This window comes from Microcebus murinus, chromosome 1 (assembly GCF_040939455.1).
Source record: "Microcebus murinus isolate Inina chromosome 1, M.murinus_Inina_mat1.0, whole genome shotgun sequence".
NCBI classification, from domain to species: Eukaryota; Metazoa; Chordata; class Mammalia; order Primates; family Cheirogaleidae; genus Microcebus; species Microcebus murinus.
Window position 1 is genome coordinate 95,810,826 of NC_134104.1, and position 21,593 is coordinate 95,832,418.

A 21,593-nucleotide genomic window follows, 5' to 3' on the forward strand; every position below is an offset into this window, starting at 1 on the left:
AAATTAAGCAGTTAAATATGGAAATTCTTTCACAAGTAAAGTATGCAGTGGATTCCAAGACCCCTGCAGGAAAAAAAATCCATGCCTGCTCCAGTACCTTATATAAAATGAAACAGTATTTCTATATAACCTATGCATATCATGCCATATACTTTAAATCATCTCTATATTTATTACTTACAGTACCTAATACAATGCAAATGCTATGCAAATACATACAAATAATACATACATATTTTTATTTGCATTTTTTATTTGTATTATTCATTTGTTTGTTCTTTGTAGAGGCAGGGCTTCACTATATTGCCCAGGCTGGTCCCAAACTCCTGGCCTGAAAAACTTCTGCCTCTGCAGACTCCTAAAGTGTTAGGATTACAGGCATGAGCCACCGTGACTTGCCCTGCATTATTTTTTTTTTCCTGACTATTTTTGATCTATGGTTGATTGAGTTCTCCAGTGCAGAACCCACAGAAACAAAGTGCCGACTCTATTTACTCGATAGAAGTTGTCTTTGATGGTAAGATTTGAATTATAGATTATTATTTAAAGAAACTTAATGCGATTACTTTCTAGTAACTCTAGGTGAATAAGAGATTATCTCCAGCTTCAGATTCATAGTTCTAAGGTCTCTTCTGTGGTTAAATATTTTGTGCTAAATTCTGATTTTAACCTGATTAGCTTTCTAAATAAAAAAGAATAGCTAATATTTATTGAATGCTTTCTAACTGCGCTGAGGACCACCTGATCCTTAGACAGAGTATTTTATTTCATTGGACAATTCCTCTGCAAGGTAGTAAAACAACACTTTTGCATCTTTAAGTATTAGGAAACTGAAGGAGCGAAATTTATTACAGACAGAAGATTGGAAATTTTATTATACAGAAATTAGGATGAGTCCATCTGGATCTCAGCCAAGATCAGGAAAGTCATCAGGAATCTTAGGGTCTTCCTTCCATCTTTTTGTATGTGTCTGGCTGACTTTATCCATTATGCTAATCCATGGTAACGCATAGGCTCCAATGAGAAGATCTTTATTTACTCAAAATGTATGGATTATAATATTAAATATCAAAGACACCTCTGGTTCAAGTTACAGTGGTCAGGGAGCCAGGTTCAGACAAGACATACTCTTGGTTCATCCCTGTGTATAAGTGGTAGTAGGTGGTAGTAGTAGTGATTATAAAGATAATCTAACAGTTACCTTCTACACTGAAGGAAAGCTTAATTTGTAATGGGTTATATTTAACCAGGATGTCCCCAGCTGTTTCACAACAAAGCCCTTGCCCTTTCTACTATGTGTTACAGACTCACCATTATTGTTAGCTAATATAAGTTGATTCCTTTTTTATTATTTTTTTGAGTTATTTTAGAGCTAAAGTGTCATCTATAAAAATTGTTTTGTGCATATGCTGCTCTATTTAGGATACAACACTTACTAGACAAAATATAAAAATCTCTTTCCTTTTGCAGCTTACTGTAAGAATATGTAAAGACATATTCAAGCAAATCAGACTTTAACCAAGATGTTTTATTAAAAATTTAATAATTTCTTAAAGTAAAATAACCTGATATTGTGCTTCATTATTTCCTTCTTGAACTCTTATATAATGCTAATGGATTCCAAATCCAAATCACCATATATGTTTTATATATTTATATATTTGTTTTATCCTTACAGTGGCCTGGTAGTGGTGGCAGTAATGATTTTAAATCTTGTTAAGGTATCAGTAGAAAAGAAGAAGTGACATAACTCCTTTTTCTTATGAGAGCTAAAGATTTGTTAAATTCTTTGATCTTTTCAATAAGCCAATTCTTACCTTCATTGATTTTTTAAAATTGAGATTTCTAGTCTCATTTTCATTTATTTTTTTCTCTAGTCTTTATTTATTTCCATGTGCTAACTTTGAGCTTAGTTTGTTCTTCTTTTTCTAATTCCTTGATATAGAAAATTAGGTTGCTTATTTGATATCATTCTTATTTTTAAATGTAGGCATATACCACTATTAATTTCTCTCATAGCAGTGCTTTTGTTATGTCTCATAATGTTTTTGCTTTTGTTTGTTTCAAGATATTTTCTAATTTTCCTTTTGATTTCTTCTTTTGCTTATTGGGTCGAATATGTTGTTTAATTTGCACACATTTATGAAATTTAAGTTTTCTTTCTGTGATTGATTTCTAATTTCATTCCATTGTATTTGGAGAAAATTAAATCTTCTTAAATTTGTTAAATTTTTATATTTTTATGACCTAAAGTGATTTATCATGTTTTTAGTGTAACTTGAGAAGAATGCCTATTCTGCTGCACAGAAGAACGTTCTGTGTATGTCTGTTAGGCACATTTGGTCTATAGTGTTTTTCACATCTTATGTTTCCTTATTGATCTTCTGCCTGGATGTTCTATCTATTATTGAAAGTTGAGTATGTAAATTCTCCATTATTATTGTGTTACTATCTACTTCTCCCTTCAACTATGTCAATATTTACTTCATGCATTTAAGTATTCTGAAGCTGGATGCATATATATTTATATTTTCTGAGTGAATTGACTCTTTTATTGTACATAATGTCTCTCAGCACTGAGTGGGGGTGGGAAGGACTTTGACACATGAGTTCATGTAGTCCAGACATTTACTTTTGTTCTCAAAGACCCTCAACCTAACACCCTTTTCTCGGTCAGGACTTAGAGTCAGATCATACAGAATCCAGTCCCTTGGGCAGCCCCCTTTAAAGTCTGTACTTTGAACATATGTTTCATCTTATTAATATCACCTTCCTTCCTTTCTATTTTGATCAAAAGACTCCTCTTGTGATGTAAGTAGCAGAGAGAGTGGTATATCATTAAATAAATTTTGTTGGTAAAATAAAGATGATATTATTGGGATTAATTTGTAAGTTTAGAATTTGGCAAAATTTCATTTGAATATTCAAATTTCAAATTTTGTTTGATATTTGAGTAACAGCATAATATGTCAAAAATTTTTTTGTTATTTTTTTCTATCCCAATTATTTTGTTTGATCTTTAGAAAACACATTCTGTAATTATATCATTTTAGATCTTACAGAAATATCTTCACTGAGTTATTTCTTGTTATAAAGTGGGATTTTTTTGAGGGAAAATCTAAGAATTTCTTTGAATATTTTTATTATCCTTTGTAAAACTGTGGTAAAAAGTATCATCCATATGATTAGTCACTGTCCTTTTGTAACAAGCCATACATATAAATGGTCTAAACCACAATCCTGGGGAAAAAAAATTGTCTTTCCATAATGACATGCATTTTAAAATTAGATGATGATAATTAACACATTAACTAATAAGTGAGCTGTGTTTAACTCACACTGGTTTTCAGCCTGGGGCCTCAAGAAGCATCTGTAACTCACATGTCTCTACCTTGGAAGCCATGTAGTGCACAGGCAACTCATGCTGCCATGCTGAAGTACCATACATGTTACATGATGGGTGGCCCCCTGGGCAAAACCCCACAGCTGGCTCATGAAAATTTTACTTGTTACTGTTCTTATTGTGACAATTAATATTGATAATTTAATTGCATGTAACTCATGCACAGAAAACAATAAAAATAACAAAATTTTCATTAAATTAGAAAAGATCACTTTGTTTTGAAAGTTTTTATTCTATTTTTGCAATAAAACTCTGTGGCCCCAGGGAAATTTTTTTCTACTGTGGCAGTCAGTGTGTAAATAATTAAAGTAACTTTCATTTTGTTATAGCTTTTAAGAACTACAATAAAAATAATAGTACTAAATTTAAAGGACTAAATTTACCCAAGTCTTTAAAAAAATCTTCTATTTAACTTTTGATCATTTTATGAATAACTTCTAACATTCTCATTTTCTTGACTTATTTGTTCTAATATTGTAAGTCACATCAAATCAATCTTAGAAGTAGTCCAAGAGTTTTGAAGCACACAAATGAACTATTTTTTTCCACTTACATTAATTTATTAAGGTCTCAAATAGGCACCCATTTCAATCACAGAAATTCTGCTTAACCAATATTTTTTAGGGCATTGGTGATTTACGTGCCTCAATGCAATGTAGGAAAAAGTCAAATACTTTTAGTTTTTGAGCATAAGGATTAAAGTAAAAGAATTAAAATTATTAAATAGTTGTACAATAAAATACAATGAGTCAAATTTGTTAAAAAGTAGCATCTGAATGCCATAAAATATTTGTATTAGCAAAACACTGCCATAGACAGAAATAAGAATGGAAGTTGAATATTTATTTATGTAATTGATATAATTTAAATTTTAAGTATTTTGCATTACAAAATATTTGTAATGCAAATATTTGAGCTGTGTGTGAGGTTTATGCATATATGTATATTTCAAAGATGATTGTATATTACTACCCAAAACCTCAAGGAAACTTCCTTCTATTCTAAAATAAAATCAGCATAATTAACATTCCTGTATCTCTTCTAATTTCTTAGCTGTATGATTAAACTAAGTCAATGGGTATACACGAAATAGGGGTGAGGTATTTTTCAAGACCGTTTATCCTTGTGTATGTGAACACCACTGTATTATGTAGTAGAAGTAGATAGAATAAAGTCAATTCAAGGAAACTTTTTTCTTAATTATCATAATTAGTATAACATTAAGCCTTGAAAGCAAGTTACTTCCTAGGTATATTAAATTCTTCTAGTGTATGCTATTTATTTTTTAATCTACAATTTTCAAAATATTGACACTAAAATCTCTAATCGAATAATGTGATCTACTGAAAAACTAGTCAACTTTTGAAACTATGGCCCTAAAAACATTCTTTATTTTCAGGATATGAATGAAGTGTTAAGTTTTGCTAAAGATTCAAGGAAAAAATTTGACAACAATTTGAACCATTCATCTTTCACTTCCACTTAAGTGATCATGCAGAAAATTTTCATTTGAAAATTTCATTTGAATGAAATTCAAATTATTCATTTGAATAACTAGCAATCATTATTATCTAATTATTATTAATTTTCTTCCTGGACTAAAGACATTTATAAATAATTATTTTAATTACAATGGATATTAATATATTTTTTCTTATCCTCAGTTTATTTTGAAACTCCTTAGTATAAATAGTTGTTCAGATAATGATAAATTCTTTCTTGCTTCTCAAAGATAATCTAGATATAATCATGTTTTTTCCAATGTTATAATTATTAAATAAGAGAGTATCTTTCAGGAATATCTTTTTGAAAACAAAGTAAATAATAGAAATAGAATAGAAAGGCATAAAATACAATTTTTTATATTTGACATCCATGCAATCCAAAATTCATCCAGAAACCAGCAGAGAGAGAGAGAACCTACAATTAAAATAGATAAATAGATGACACAAATGTCATGCCCTATGCTGATGTTCATAGAAGCAGGCCTGATATTTAGCCAGTACACACTGGCTTGTTATCACAGTAGTTGTTAATTTATTGAATGATTTCCAAATGGTTGGATAAATAGCTCAAATACTCTTGACAGTTTCAGCTGCCCTGAGCCTGTACTGCAAGAACTTCAGTCCTCTTAATAATGCTACAACCAAAAGACCTATAGGTGGAGAGCCTCAGAATCCTGGTTCAGTACTGTGTCTGGTGTTCATGCTCATTAGGCAGTGTCTACACCATATTGGTTATTAAATATTGCATATAGCCTGTGCATAAGACAGTACTTTAATTCTTTATTCCAATTCCTTTCAATCTTATTTTAGACAGACATCTAATAAACTCTATTCTAGTACTGTTCCATTTTTACATTTCTATCTGCTCCTGTGTTTGGAATGAACTGGTGGAATGTAACCTCCTCATTAATTACAAGTGTTTTCTTTATCATCCATAGTTGCATTTAACTAAAAATAAATTGAAGAAATATAAATAAAATACCAAAATTTAAAAAGGCAAAGCAGCCAAGAGCAATCTATAATTATTATCAATATAAATTTATTCTATTTAATAGTACTTACATTGCCATTATCCCTGAGAATACTACCATATTATACCAATATCTAGAAATTAGCAGTGCTTCAAGAATGGATTATAAAACTATGTTTCATGTTCTTAGTGAGAGAAAGAAAAGAAATATTCAACATACTTGACATATATATTCATTAAAAAATATTTTAAATAATAAAAAGCTTTTAGGCTTAAATAAATTAGATTGCGTAGCAGATTACTCTTCAACAATGATAGTTAAATGAGATGTTGCCTTTCCTCAATGACTAATATAGTATGGATCATTTGTTTTATTTTTGAAGGCAGTTTTCTGGTTATTAGAAAGATGTCTGAAATCAAAAGTATTTTGGAAAGAAATACTTTCCAAAACTAACCTCCTGCCTTTCCAGGAGGTTGGATACCACATAGCCACTGTGAAGAAAGAATAATAATGAACTGCATAAACATATGGTAAATCAAGTAATATGACCCTTTAAAAATTCACTGAGTTAATTATTTAATCATACATATTTACCTATGATTATACTTTATTGGTATGTTGGGGAAAAGTAGAACAAAAATCCAGAATAAAACAATTATACAAGCAAATCACCTTACTCGCACACACATATACACCCTCATATTGATGTGTTGTTACAAGGAATGAAGAGAATTCTTTATGGAGGAATTGCTTAGATTCTTTAATCTATTACTGTGTTATTATAAAAATATGCACTGAGAATCTCCAAGAAGTACACACTCTGTATATTTTCACAAACATATATCACCAGTGAAAACTTTTTCAAGCCAGTCCTTGTGATGGTTAATTTTATGTGTTGACTTTACTGAATTAAGGAATACTTATAGAAATAGTAAAGCATTACTTCTAGGTGTGTCTGTGAGGGTGTTTTTAGAGGGGATTGGCATGTGAGTCAGTGGACTGAGTGGGGAAGATCTGCCTTCAGTGTGAGTGGCTGCTATTCACTCAGCTGGGGGAGATCATTGAACATCAATGATAGAACAAAAAAGGAGAGAAAAGGATTTTTTCTGTAGCTCTCTTCTGCAACTGTGACACATCCTTCTCTTCCTGCCTTTGGACATCAGGACTACAGGCTCTCTGGCCTTGGGGCACCAAGACTTATAGTGGTCCCCTGGGTTCTCAGGCCTTCAGACTCAGACTAAGAATTATACCAGTGGGTTCCCTAGTTCTCATGCCTTCAGACTTGGACTGAGCCATGCTACCAGCATCCCAGGGTCTCCAGCTTGCAAATGGCCTGTTGTGGGATTTCTCAGCCTTCATAATCACATGAGCCATTCCACTAATAAATTCCCTCTTACATTATTGATCTCTATATATTTCATTGGCTCTATCTCTCTAGAGAACCTTAACACACTCCTGTAAACATCTTTCAAGCCAAGACTGCTGATTTATATTAATTTGTTAGTTATATGCAACTGTAGGAGTCAAAGTACATTTAAGAGTTACAGATGCTTACTCTATATGGCAAAATTTAACAATAATTGGTGTAGGTTGAGGCATTGCACCTACATTTTATTTATAATGCTTTTTGTATAATAGAAGTATTAAAACTGGTTCGTATCTGTCCACTATAAGTAGAACCAGAGTGCACAAGTAAAGAGACATCATTTCCTTTCTTCCTACTTATTAGTTAAGTGTCATGTTAGAGTTTCCCACTGCAGAGGTTGGAAGGGATGGGAGGAGATTGTAGAGGAGTCATTGATAGAAGATCATGATACTTAAAATTGAAATTGAATTTTTAAGAGCCAAACTAATAATAATAATAAATATTGAAACACAGATAATTAATTTGATTGGCTGGCTATAATTTAATTTACCTGGAGTGTGACAGGATGGTCCTCCATGTTCACACAATTGATCCTAGGGACCTCCATTCTCCATTAATGGTGTGATCTTAACCATTCTCTATAATTCCCTGGGCCATTGCAATTTCAGCTGTGAAAAGGAAATTATGCTGTTTTATTAGCTTTTACACTAAGGAGCTGGATGTAATAATTTAAGGCCATATTCACATTAAATGTGATTAATGAGTTTATTATTGCTCCCTTAATAAATTGAAATAGGAAAACATTGTTTGTAATTTATAACATAAGGAACAGTAAGACTGCAAATGAAAACATCTTTTGTTTCATTTTTATATAAATGTGTAAAAAGTCATCGTATAACAGTATTATGTTTTTTCTAAGGTATCCTTGATGAAATCATGTTTTCCAAAACTCTTTGCATGGATTCTGTGTGGTAGTAGTAGGGCAAGCACCATGACTTTCACAGCACATATTAATACAGCATAGCTGTAGCCACAGAGGCATAAGGAGAATTTTTACTTTGCTTACTGTCTAAAATCATTATATGATTAACTTTATTAGTACTTTTTAGAAAGCCATAAATATTTAACCTAAATTTGAAAACCGTCTGCAACTGGGAAGGTTTATTCTAGAGTGGAACATGATAGGACATGAAAACAATCATAAAATATTTTAAGGACAGTAATGTAGAAGAAGCTTGGGCTTGTTCTGTCATTTCTGAGAAAAGAACTAAGACTGAATGGGCTCTCTAGTTCTGAGAAAGAATGTCCAAGAATGGAATGGATCACCACAGGGAGTAGTGACATTCTTCTCAAAGGAGTCACTCATGCTGAGCCAGACTTAGTGATTTATCCCTTAAATGAGTATTTTCTTAAATGCCCTCTAATAGTCCTTTGAATTTCAAGGTGGCTGCTGTTATTATTGTTACTTCAAAGGGAAAGCATTCACTTTTTAAAAATGCATTCTTTCTAATAAATTTTAACAAACTTGGCTTATATTTATTTTATTCTTTCCACTGATATCACCTTTATTTAGCCCCATCTATTACAGTCATAGATATATTGTAATTGCCTTCTAGCTGTTTGCTTTCTCTCTGATTTCTGCCACTCAGACCAATTCTTCAGACTACCTCCCGGGCAAACTTCTGCTCTGAACATGAAACTATACTGTTGCCCCTTACTGCGTTCTCAGTTTTCACTCCCATCTCTGCCTTTTGAAATCTCAGCTCAAATGACATCTCCTTATAATATGTTGGTTGGATACCATCTTTTTCCACTCATCCTTTTCTTTTCCACCACAATTCTTGATTGATTTTTTTTTCTTTTCTGGTAAGTCTTTTATCAGATATTATAATACAGCATTTCCCCATTAAATTTCTAACTCCTTAAGGGCCAAAGACAATCCTTATTTGTTTTTATATTCTCCTCCAAGTTCTAGCATTAGTTTTTAAATATACACTATTAAGTTTTTACTATGACAATTTCAAATATGTGTAGAAGAGAGAATAGTGTAAAAGTAACTCACTACATCTATCACCTGGATTTAACAATTTCACTATATGATCAGCTTTGTTCAAGGTCCCCATTAATCTGGCCAAAGCCATATTTCCTGGCTTATTGATCCTTAAAATGTAACATAAACCTCAGGCTCCTGAAAAAGGTAGGTTAATCTCAGTGTCTTGAATTAAAGGTATGTCTTTTTTATGCTAATGTGAGACATCACTCACATTCTTTTCTCCTTTTTATTCATTCTTTCTTACCCTGACATATCTTATGGCATATCTGAAGAGTTAAAACACAAGAACAGCTTTGGGAATCCATTAAAAACAGTAACAACTTTTAGTGTTAGTTTCTTTTTTATTCTTTAAAAAAACATTATTGAAATATAGCTCACATACAATAAAATTTACATAAAGTGGATATTTCAGTACATTTTAGTGTATTCAGAGTTATGCCACCATCACCACTATCTAATACTAGAATTTTTTCATCAACCCAAAAGGAAACTGTAAGGCTGGTGGTGGGCCCCCTCCCTTTCCTAGATCAAAAAAGAAAAGGCTCATGAGACCAGACTGGCCAAGGACAAAACTGCCAGGCCCCTCTGAGAGGAACCACACCCAGATGTCCACCCGGATAAGAACGTTTTTTGGCTCCTGAATTCCACAAATACCTCCAGCCCCTCCTAAAATCCCCAGCTCTTCCTGCCAAAAGTCCCTAGCCAGGCCCAAAGGGTATAAAAGGCCTCAGCCCCTTCAAACAGTGCGACTTCTGGGGCCCCCTCTCTTGGGGCCCCAGAACCTCCTCCATGAGTGTATAATAAAGCCACGTGGTTTGGCCCCCACTCTTTCTCTCTCTGTGTCTGTCTTTTCTTTTCGCTGCCGAAAAACCTTACAGAAACTCCATAACCATTAGCTGTCACTCCCCATTTCCACCTCTCTTCAGCCCCTGAAACTACTAATTGACTTTCTGCCTTTATGTATTTGCCTATTCTGGACATTTAATATAAATGAAATCATACGATATGTGATTTTATTTTGTCTGTCTTATTTAACTTTGCCTAATGTTTTTAAGGTTCACCTATGTTGTAGCATAAATCTTTACTTCATTTATTATGGCTAAATAATATTCCATTGTGGACAGACATTTTGTTTCTCCAGCCATCAGTTGGTGAACATTAAGTATTTCCCCACTTTTAGGCTATTCTATATAATACTGCTATTAACATTTGTGTACAGGTTTTAGGTGAACATATGTTTTTAATTTTTGGATATATATCTAAGAATGAAACTGCTAGATCACCTCATAACTTTATCTTCAACAATTTGAGGAACTTCCAAACTGTTCAAAGTGCCTACACCATTTTACAATCCTTCAAAAGTGTTTATGAGGCTTTCTCCACATCCCCACCAACTCTCGTTACTGTCTGATATTTTGGGTTTAGCCACACTAGTTAGTATGAAGTGATATCTAATTGTGCTTTTGATTTACATCTTCCTAATGACTAATGATGTTAAGCATCTTTTTATGTGCACATTAGCCATTTGTATGTCTTCTTTTGATAAATGTATATTCAAATCCTGTGCCCATTTTTCAATTTGGCTATTTATTTCTATTGTTGAGTTGAAGAAGTTCTTTATTTATTGTGGATACAATATCTTTATTAGATACATTAATTGTGAAAATTTTATCCCATTTTGTGGTAATATTTTCACTTTTTATGGTATTTTTGTAGCAAAAATGATTTTGATACTGAAAATATGCAATTTATATTCTTTGCACCTTACTTTTATTATTATATGACAAGGCTTTGCCTATCCCAAGGCAAAGATTTACTCCTATGTATCTTCTAGAATTTTTGTAGGTCCAGCTCATACATTTAGATCTATGATCCATTTTGAGTTAACTTTTGTATATGAACTTTTGTTTTTAAGTAGAGTCCAACTTCATTCTTTTACATGTGGTTATCCAGTTGTTCAGCATCATTTGTTGAAAAGACTATTATTTCCCCATTATATTGCCCTGATATCTTGTGGAAAATTATTTGACCATAAATATAAGAATTTATTTCTAGACTCTCAATTCTATTACATTGATCTATACATCTATCTTTATGCCAGTTTTGACTGTTTTTTCTCCTCTTGCTGTATTTTTTCAAATAGCTGATCTCCAAGCTGCCCGATGTTTTCTCTGCTTGATCTATTCTGCTCTTGAAAGCCTCTAAAGTTTTCTTCAGTTGAGCAGAGGTATTTTTCAGTTCAATATCTCTATTTTATTTTTTGTATTAGTTTAATCTCTGTTAAATTTATGAATTTCTTTTTTTTCTGTGTTATCTTAGAGAACATTATTTTTCCTTAAAACTGTTATTTTGAATTCATTTTAAGAGTGCTCACAAATCAACATCTTGGTAGAATCAGTCACTGGATTTTAGCTTTGTCCTTTTGGGAAGGTAGGTCATGGTTCCCTGTTTGCTGTCATTTCTTGTACTTATACCACTTTGTCTTTGCATTGAATTGTTATGTATTCTAATTTTCTCTGTCCAGTGTGTTCTGGTTTTTATTGAATATATTTGCTTAGTGAAACTTCACTGCTAGGTCACTTCCTCCTTTTCTGTTTAGGTGGCTCCTTAATTCTAAGTTTGCCTCAGCTATAGTAAATGGTTGGACCACTCCCTGTCCCAAAAGGGATTATAGAGATTATAATAATTGGATTATATAATTGGAACCTCTTGGAAAGGGGTTCCAAGAGATTTGTCCTGGCAATATGGGAAATTTGTGCCCAGGAGATACAGCAGTTTATGCCCAGGAGAACATATTTCCTACAGTATGGTGCTCTTAAACTCTGATTCGGTGTCCTCTTTGTTTGGGTTACAGAGCAGAGTTTTCCAGACTTGGGATGGGACTGCCACCTCCTTGTTTGTCTCTGCCTGTCTTCCAGGATATTTCTTCCTTCAGGCAGTCACTATGCCTCCCAGTGGATTACAGAGAGGATAGTCCTTTTGCCAGGAACTCAAGAATGTGGGGAAACTGGTTTAACACCTACCTTTCACTTTTACTGGTGTGGAAACCATGAGCTGGGGGGAGATTTTCTGGTGCTGGGCAGAAGTGGGAGGATGTTTTTTCAGTGTTGGGCAGAATGCGGGGTGAGAAGCATCATGGATGTGAAAATCTAATTCATCTACCCTCTGCTCAATGTTTTTCCACTCTTCCATGGCCATAGGAATTGTCTCATACTCTTACTTGAACTCTGAGTTGTTGCTGGTGTAGAGCTCTGTGCTCTGCATTTGCTTTGGGTTCACTGTGTTCGGGAAGGGGGTGAAGCCAATTTGCCTCTATAATGCTATTATGGAGCTAGAATCCCTCTTTTTAAGTATATTCAGACTCTCATTCATAACTCCCTATGAAGCATTTATAGAATATTTACAAAGTGATAATACTGGGCTACTTTCTGCACCTACTGAAATAAAATACCTGTTTCCTGCCCTCAAAGAATCAAAAATCTTAATGTGAAGTATAATACAAGCTGAGATTTTTATCATATCAACCTCCATCACCAGACCTATCCCTTTAATTCCATAGCATTTATTTCTCCCTGAAATTACATCATTTATAGATCCTCATTTACAACCTTGTATAGCAAATGTTCAATATTTTGGAAATAATTGTCTTTTGCTTAACACATCAAGATTGTATTTGAACATTTGTGATGCAAGGTTGCTTATCTCTATACTTTGCTTTATAAGGCCCTCATAAATAAGTACACAGTATCAAAGCCACTTCTACATAAGTAGGTCAAGCATTCACAAATTTGTTTCATTTTTCAAGTATATTTAGTTAGTGCTTAAAACACCACTGGGTATATATTGTAAGAAATTTATAATAAAAATAATATAATTAGCAGCAATTTCTTTAAAGATTGTCAGTGCTATTCAACAAATTGAAAATAATTAACCACCAAATTTTGAAGATATTATTCATACACATATAAATACTTTCAGAATGAAATTTAGGCCATTGTACTTTGTATGGTACTTTCATTTTTGTATTTTGTAAGGATAGGATTTAAAACTTACTGACCAAACAATCCTGAATATAACAAACAAAGAGAATGATGGCTGAAACATAATGTGAAATGGGAGTGATACTAGACAAAAAAGACCTAAATTTGTGGATTAATCATTTTTTTTGTATTCAGATACTTGAAAAGCCAAATTTAAAGCTAATATTTAAGAGTAAAAATAGTTAGATGGTGAATTTGGAGTGGTTTTGTGTATTTTCCCTTTCTGAAAAGAAATTTAAATTTTGTAAAGTAATTAAAGTGATTAAATTATTCTATTTGTTCCTAGTGAAAGATCTCTTTAACAATGAACTATACATTCTTTTACAAAGATAACAAAATATGTCCTGTGAAGAAAACTTAAAAATATATATGAGGAGAAATTATTTTCAAATCTCAAGGAGTGGCAGAATGTTTTACCGATAAGAAGAAATTTTAACTACCACAATTTTTCCTAATTACATCACAACAATATTTGGCTTTATCTTAGGTTTTATTCTGATCAAAATACCTAAAGTGAAGACCCTCAGTTTTCATAGAGCCCAACGTTCTTTATCAGTCCTGTCCTAAAGCATGTAAATGTAAGTTTTGGAATATGGATGTATATTTTCGCAAAGAATTCTTAGTCGTAGATATAAATATTTGTCCAATTTTCAATTATGATTACTACTAGGTATCCTTAATTTATTTAAATCAATTTACCATGTATCATGCTATCTTACAATGATTATAATCATAGGTTAACATAATCCAACCAATCTAAAGAAATGCATATATCATCAAAATATTTTTTAGAAATCAGTTAATAGAAAAAATATAAAGAGTATCTGCCTTCTTTCTATTTTTAGATACCAACTTTTTATATATCCACTGAAGATCCTGCTTGGCTTTTAAATTATAAATATGTGTAATTGATTATAAATTTGTTATTATTTATAATAATTGGATTGTACCATGCATTCTATTTCATCTCATTTTTTCTTTTTTAGTATACTAGAGAAAATCTTACCAGATCAATAATATATTGGTTCAGTTAAAGAAGGTCTTTAATTACCTATTTGTTATTGATATTTTAATACTTGAAAATTCTAGCCTGAAAATTCTTAGATTAGTACAATATAATCTATTGTCAAGGATATGTCCTTGAATTTATGATGGCTCAATCCTTAGCAAAAGCTATGCTGGAAAAAACACTAATTAGGAAGTACATCCTGAAGAAAATACAGCCTGTTTCTTCTGAGATACATGAAAAATCATCCTCAGCCTCAGCCACATGATCAGAGAGCTGCTACTTAAGGTGATATGTGGTTTGAATTTGCTGAACTCTGTCTCAGCATCATGTTACAAACAGGTATCCTTTGATGCTTTCTGTTGTATTTCTTGCAGGTCTATCATTAAAACATTCTTTATAACATGACATGATAACTATTTCATGAGGATTCTTATGGGACAATGTGCTTCTGCTCATTAACTAGCTTGTTTTTATCTTATGGGTATAAAGTGATTCAACCATTAACATGTTCTACTTTGTGATTGCTGGTTATAAATCACAAAGATTTGTGATCTTTCTTTAGTAATGTTTTACAACATCCTTAGAAATGAAATACATTTTAAAATTTAACATTCTATGTTCTTATTTTTCCTCTCACATGACTTTTCTCAGTTATATTTTTACCTTTATATATATATATATATATATATATATATATATATTAAGCTAATTCAAATAATTTTTATTTAGAAGCAAGGTAAAAATAATTATGAAAAGATATATTCAGGTTAATAAAAACAATTCCTTTCTTTATAAAAGTTTAATTGGTGACGGGAAAGGCCCACATTTTGGCTCTTCGAATTAAGGCCAAAAAAAATCATTTAGTTTCTGAATGTGGCTCATGGGAAGAGAGACTTGTGGATGAGGTATGCAGTTATAAGGTTTATATTACAATGACTGCTAGTCTTGTGGCATTACTACCATAAACATGAGGACTAAAGAACTGTTTGCCTTGCAGGGAATGATAAGTAGCACATTGGTTCTAGTGTGCTACTTATATAATATTTTTTAAAATTAATTTACCATCACACTTAATATTCTATAAAAGAAATTTTCCTCAGATTATTCAAATCAATATTGATTGAGAACAGAATTTAATTTTATCTAAAACTCAGCTTTGCATTGTTTTGCTTTCATTTTATTTCAGGGTATAATGTCAGCAAATGCCTATATCCTTGATAAAGAATAATATGATTATGGAACTGTAAGTAATTTTTAATTGATGATAAGATACATTAAAGATTTGTAACAAATTGTTAATAAGACACATTCGATTATAACTCAATTTATAAATACAAAATTTATTACTAAAATATATACTAAAGGATGCTAAAGGAAATTTAGCATCCTGAAAAAGTCAGGATGTAAGTTAGAAGACCTTGATCACAAAGCTGCTTACCTTCAGTGTAATCTTTGATCAAACCACCTCAACTCTATTTAGCCTTAAATTCTTAATCGGAAAATAGAGATAATGGTATTTTTCTTTTACTTCATTAAGCAGTTTCATAAACAAAATGAAGTTATTTATTGATATATTTTTGAAACACATTTCATATTTTTTAATAAACTGTCTAATTATGTTAACATAATATACACAATGAAATACTATTCACCCTTACAAGATAAGAAAGTTCTATCATTTTGCAACAATATGATAACACTGTGCTAACTGAAATAAGCCAGGCACAGAAAGACAAATACTGAACATTCTCACTTATATGTGAAATTTTTAAAAGCTAAGTTGATAGAAGTAAAGAGTAGAATGGTGGTTACCAGGAAATGGCAGGTGTGGTAGGGTGGGGTAGACAAGAAAAACAATTTTAGTTCAAGGGTAAAATGTCAGTTAGGCAGAAAGAATACATTTTTAAGATCTATTACATAGCATGGTGGCTACAGTTAATAATAATGTATGTTTCAGGATTTTTAAAAGAGTAGGTTTTAAATGTTCTCAACACAAAGAAATGATAAGTATATGAGGTGATAGGTGTGTTCATTAACCAGATTTAATCATTCCACAAGTTTTACTTGTATCATAGCATTACATTGTATCCCATAAATAGATGCAATCATTGTCAATAAAAATAAAATGAAATTTAAAAAGTTATAAACATAGCAAACTTTTAAAATTTAAGCATTAAGCTCATTGTTTGAACTAAGTTTCAGAAGTTTATTTTTCATTTATTGTAAATACTATGTCAGAAAATAGCCATACCCTCCTCTACAAAAGCAACAAATGTATTTTTAGTCTTTCTCTTAAAATACTGTTGCCAATCCTCAATTATTTAAGTAATTTTCAACATTCCTTTTCTGTCTTTTTATCTAGTTTTTTTGTTGTTGTTGTTGTTCATGCCTTAAAATTTCTGTTTTCAAGGGATCTTATATTGGCTTTTATTTCTTCAAACTTTGCTTCTCCTCTCAATTTCTGTGACTTTATATATATGACTACCAAATCTCTTCCTCCATGCCCAAAGTTAGTCCTCGATACCAAACCTAAATATCTATGTTTTCATTACAAATCCCCAAAGGCACTGATCCTCCAGCATGTCATGAAATGCACACTCATACATGTACGATTAATGAATACATAAAGACTACATTTCTTCCTCTATGAAGTCTGTTGAAATTTACAATAGAGCCCCAGTTTCTAAATGTTTGTTTTATTATTTATAAACTTGTAACTGCTTCAAAAAAAGTCTGTTTCTTGAGAAAGAAAGTGACTTAAAAGTCAAAGTATTTCCTTTCTACATGGGAGAGCCACCAACTCAGGTTTATTTTTTCAATTTTGCTCATGGTTTCAGGAATTGCTCTTTTCATTTCTACTTTGACTTAATTTTGCTTTATAATTATGCAAAACTTTTACATGGCTCCAATGTCAAGTCTATAAAACAGAATGTATTCAGAGAGCTATTATCTCTTCTAAAATTCTGATTTCTGTCTTCCCTATAACCATTTTATTTACTTATGCCTTATTCTTCCATTTAGAAAATATTTAATAAAGTATGTATAATTTATAATTTATTTCTGGGAATATATGTTGCCATTGATATGTTTTAATCATTTGCATAATTAATTTAATTTATTATAGCCATCAAAATCTCATTGGACTATAATTGCTCTAGATTACATTAATTTGACAAGGCTTCTTTTCCCCAGTATATATTGTTGTCTACTTTGTCAAAGTTCAGTTGGCTGTACATGGATGGTTTTATATCTGGGATCTCTATTCCATTCCATTGGTTTATGTCTCTATTTTTGTGCTAATATCATGCTGTTTTGGTTGCCATAGCTTTGTAGTATAGTTTGAAGTTTGGTAATGTGATGTCTCCAGATTTGTTCTTTTTGCTTAAGATTACTTTGGCTAATTGGGCTCTTTTCTAGTTCCAAATGAAGAGTAGGGTTTTTTTCCTAGATCTGTGAAATATGATGTTAGTCTTTTGATGGAGATTGCACTGAATCTGTAAATCACTTTGGATAGTCTGGACATTTTAGTGATGTTGGTTGTACTGATCCATGAGCATGATATGTTTTTCCATTTGTTTGTGTTATCTGCAATTTCTTTCCTCAGTGGATTTCTTTCCAAAGTTCTCTTTGTAGAGGTCTTTCACGTCCTTGGTTAAGAATATTCCTAGATATTTAATTTTCTTTGTTGCTATTGTGAATGGTATTGAGTCTTTGATTTGATTCTCAGCTTGATTGTTACTGACATATAGGAATGGTGCTGATTTGTGTGCATTAATTTTGTAACTTGAGACTTTGCTATCTTTTATTTATCAATTCCAGGAGTCTCTTGGTGGGGCCTTTGGGGTTCTCTACATATAAGATCATATTATCAGCACAAAAATGGTAGTTTGACCTCCTCTTTCCTTTTTTGATGCCCTTTATTTCATCTTTGTTGCCTGATGCTCTGACTGGTACTTCCAGTACTAAGTTGTATAGAAGTGGTGACAGTGGGCACACTTGTTTTGTTCCAGTTCCTAATGGGAATGCTTTCAATTTTTCCACATGCAGTATGATGTTAGCAGTGGGTTTGTCATAATGCTGCTGGAAAATTGGATAGCCATATGCAGAAGAATTAAATAGGATTCCTATCTCTAATCACTCACAAAAATTAATAAAAACTTAAATGTAAGGCATGAAGCCATAAGAATTCTAGAAGAAAATATTGGGAAAACTCTTCTAGATATTGATCTAGGCAAAAAATTTATGAAAAAGACTGCAATGGCAATCACAGCAACAACAACAAATAAATAAATGAAACTTGATTAAATTAAAAACCTTGTGCATAGCTAGGGAAACAATCAGCAGACCAAATGGACAACCTGCAGAATGGGAGAATATATTCACAAGTTATATATCCAGTAAAGTTCTAAAAACCAGAATCCACAAAGAACTCAACCAAATCAGCACCCTCCCAAAATACAAAAAGTGGGCAAAATACATGAACAGAAGCTTTCCAAATGATACACAAATGGCCAATAAACATATTTAAAAAATGCTTAGCATCACTAATCATCAGGGAAATGCAAATTAAAACCACAGTGAGATACTACCTCATCCTAGTGAGAATTGCTTTTATTAAAAAGTCCCCAAATGGTAGATGCTGATATGGATGCAGAAAGGAACACTTATATACTGTTGGTGGCACTGCAGATTAGAACAACCTCTGTAGAACACAGTGTGGACATTCCTCAAAGAACTTAAGGCAGACCTACCATTTGATTCAGCAATCCCAGGACTGGGTATTTACCAAAAGGAAAGGAAGTCATTTTATCAAAATGACACCTGCACTCAAATGCTAATTGCAGCACAATTCACAATTGCAAAGATGTGGAATTAACCCAGTGTCCTTCAGTTTATGAGAGGCTTAACAAAATGTTGCATGTGTATACCATTAAATACTACTCAGCCATAAAAACAGATAAATTAATGCCTTTTGTAATAATTTGGATGGAATTGGAGACCATTATCCTAAGTGAAGTATCTAAAGATTGGAAAAAGAAACACCACATGTACTTGCTATTAAATTGTAACTAACCGCTGAACACACATGTGCTCAGCTGGAAGTAAAACTTGTTGGAAATCAAGCTTTGGGGAGGGTGAAGCCTGGATGAAAACCTTCCTAATGGATACAATGAACACTATTCTGGGTGACAGGCACACTTACTGCCCTGACTCTAGCATTACAAAAGCAATTCATATAACAAAAAATATTTGTACACTCCATAATATTTAAAAATATAAAAATAAAACAAAATTTTTAAAAATCTGGAAAAGCTTAAAAAAGTAATTCGACAAAAGGAATCTAAGAAAGTTGAGTTGATAGAAGTAGAGATGATGGAAGGTATAAAGGTAAACATATATACATAAAAGATATAAGTTGGTAATTTCCAAAACAGTCTAAAATAAAACCAATAGCCAAGTGCAATCACTTTGCTTTGATCTAAAATTAAGGATGACTAAAATATAACTAAAACTGATTTTCATGTGTGGTCTATGGAAGTCAAGATGGAATGTTATACAGGCAAATATTACAGAGCTAACTTACCATCTTTTCCCATATAGACATGCAAATAAATAAATATAAGGTGAAAATGAGTAGGAATAGAAACAGAATTCACCATGTGTACACACACATATGAACAAATATTATACAAAAAGAATAAGTGAAAACCCCAAAACAAAAATTTGTTTTACAATAACATGCCTCGTAGGTGTTTGTAATGTCTATTGAACACAAACTAAATATTTGGCTCTGATAGTGTTGGCAGCTACAGGAACGAGAAATGTCTGATTAGATGTAACATTGAATGCCACTGTCTTAATAACATTTGTTTATACGAAGCAAAGCTTCTCTGGAATTGAGAACATGAGTTTTCACAAAAGGTATTGAAATACATGGAAAACAACATATTTGGCAGCATCACTCCAATAAACATCCCAGTGCCTTATAGTAACTGATGAGAACATTGAGCCATGTGATATCATTCAAAGAAATTTATGTTTTTATGTTCCAAAAAACATAAAAGCTTCTCAATACTTTACAGTCACAAATATGTATTCACATTTATAAAATGAGTAGGTTTAACACAATTTAAGTTTATATTACCATGCATATTAAAGAATCCATAATGTTCTCTTAGAATTGAGAAAATATAGAACTATTAATATTATAGTATTACATGCTTATATTACAATTGAAAAATCTGTTTCATGCAGAATATTAGTAAAGATAAAAAATTATTATGGTAAAATCAGTTGAATGCCTAAATCACTTAACTCTATTTTCTATTGTACCATGCCATCTCTGCTATGTGTAGACTAGGAGAATGTGACTCATTCATTAAGATGGTAATATGTGACATAACAACTTTAGTTATTTCTACATAGTATAAACGTAGATAATAACTAAAACACTCATAATCACAATTTCAAAGTTAGAAAAATATGTTCGCATGTGTTGTCTCATTTAATGCTCGTAGCAACCTTGAGATGTAGGGCTGGTGACCTCATTTGTCAGATTAGAATCAAAGAATCAGCATTTATATGATTTCTCCAAACTTTCAAAACTAATAGGTGAGAGGAAAGCAATTCTTGTTAAAAGATTCTAATATAACATCTTTTTTTTTTTTTTTTTTACTGATCTACAGTTTATAATATCATAACAACTTTACCTGTTGGTTGAGTCATTTATTCCATAAACATTTATTAAATGTAAATTTGTACTAATTATGATCTAAGGAGGGAAAATCACATAATTATAATAAGACTCAATTTCTCCTAAACAGGAATTTACATTTTAGGGCCAGGCACAGTGGCTCACGCCTGTAATCCTAGCGTTCTGGGAGGCTAAGGTGGGAGGATTGCTTGAGGTCAGGAGTTCCAGACCACCCTGAGCAAGAGTAAGACCCCGTTCCTACTAAAAATAGAAAAAATTAGTCATGAGTGATGGCATGCCCCCATAGTCCCAGCTACTCAGGAGGATGAGGCTGAAGGTCACTTGAGCCCAGGTGTTTGAGGTTGCTATGAGCTAGGCTGTGGCCATGGTGCTCTAGCCCAGGCAATAGAACGAGACTCTGTCTCAAAACAAAACAAAACAAAACAAAAAATACATTTTATACAGGAAATAAAATTACACTAGTTATTTTCATGACCAAAATTAGTTAATCAAGAATTGTAGTAATGGATTAATTCCTGTCATAAACTTTTT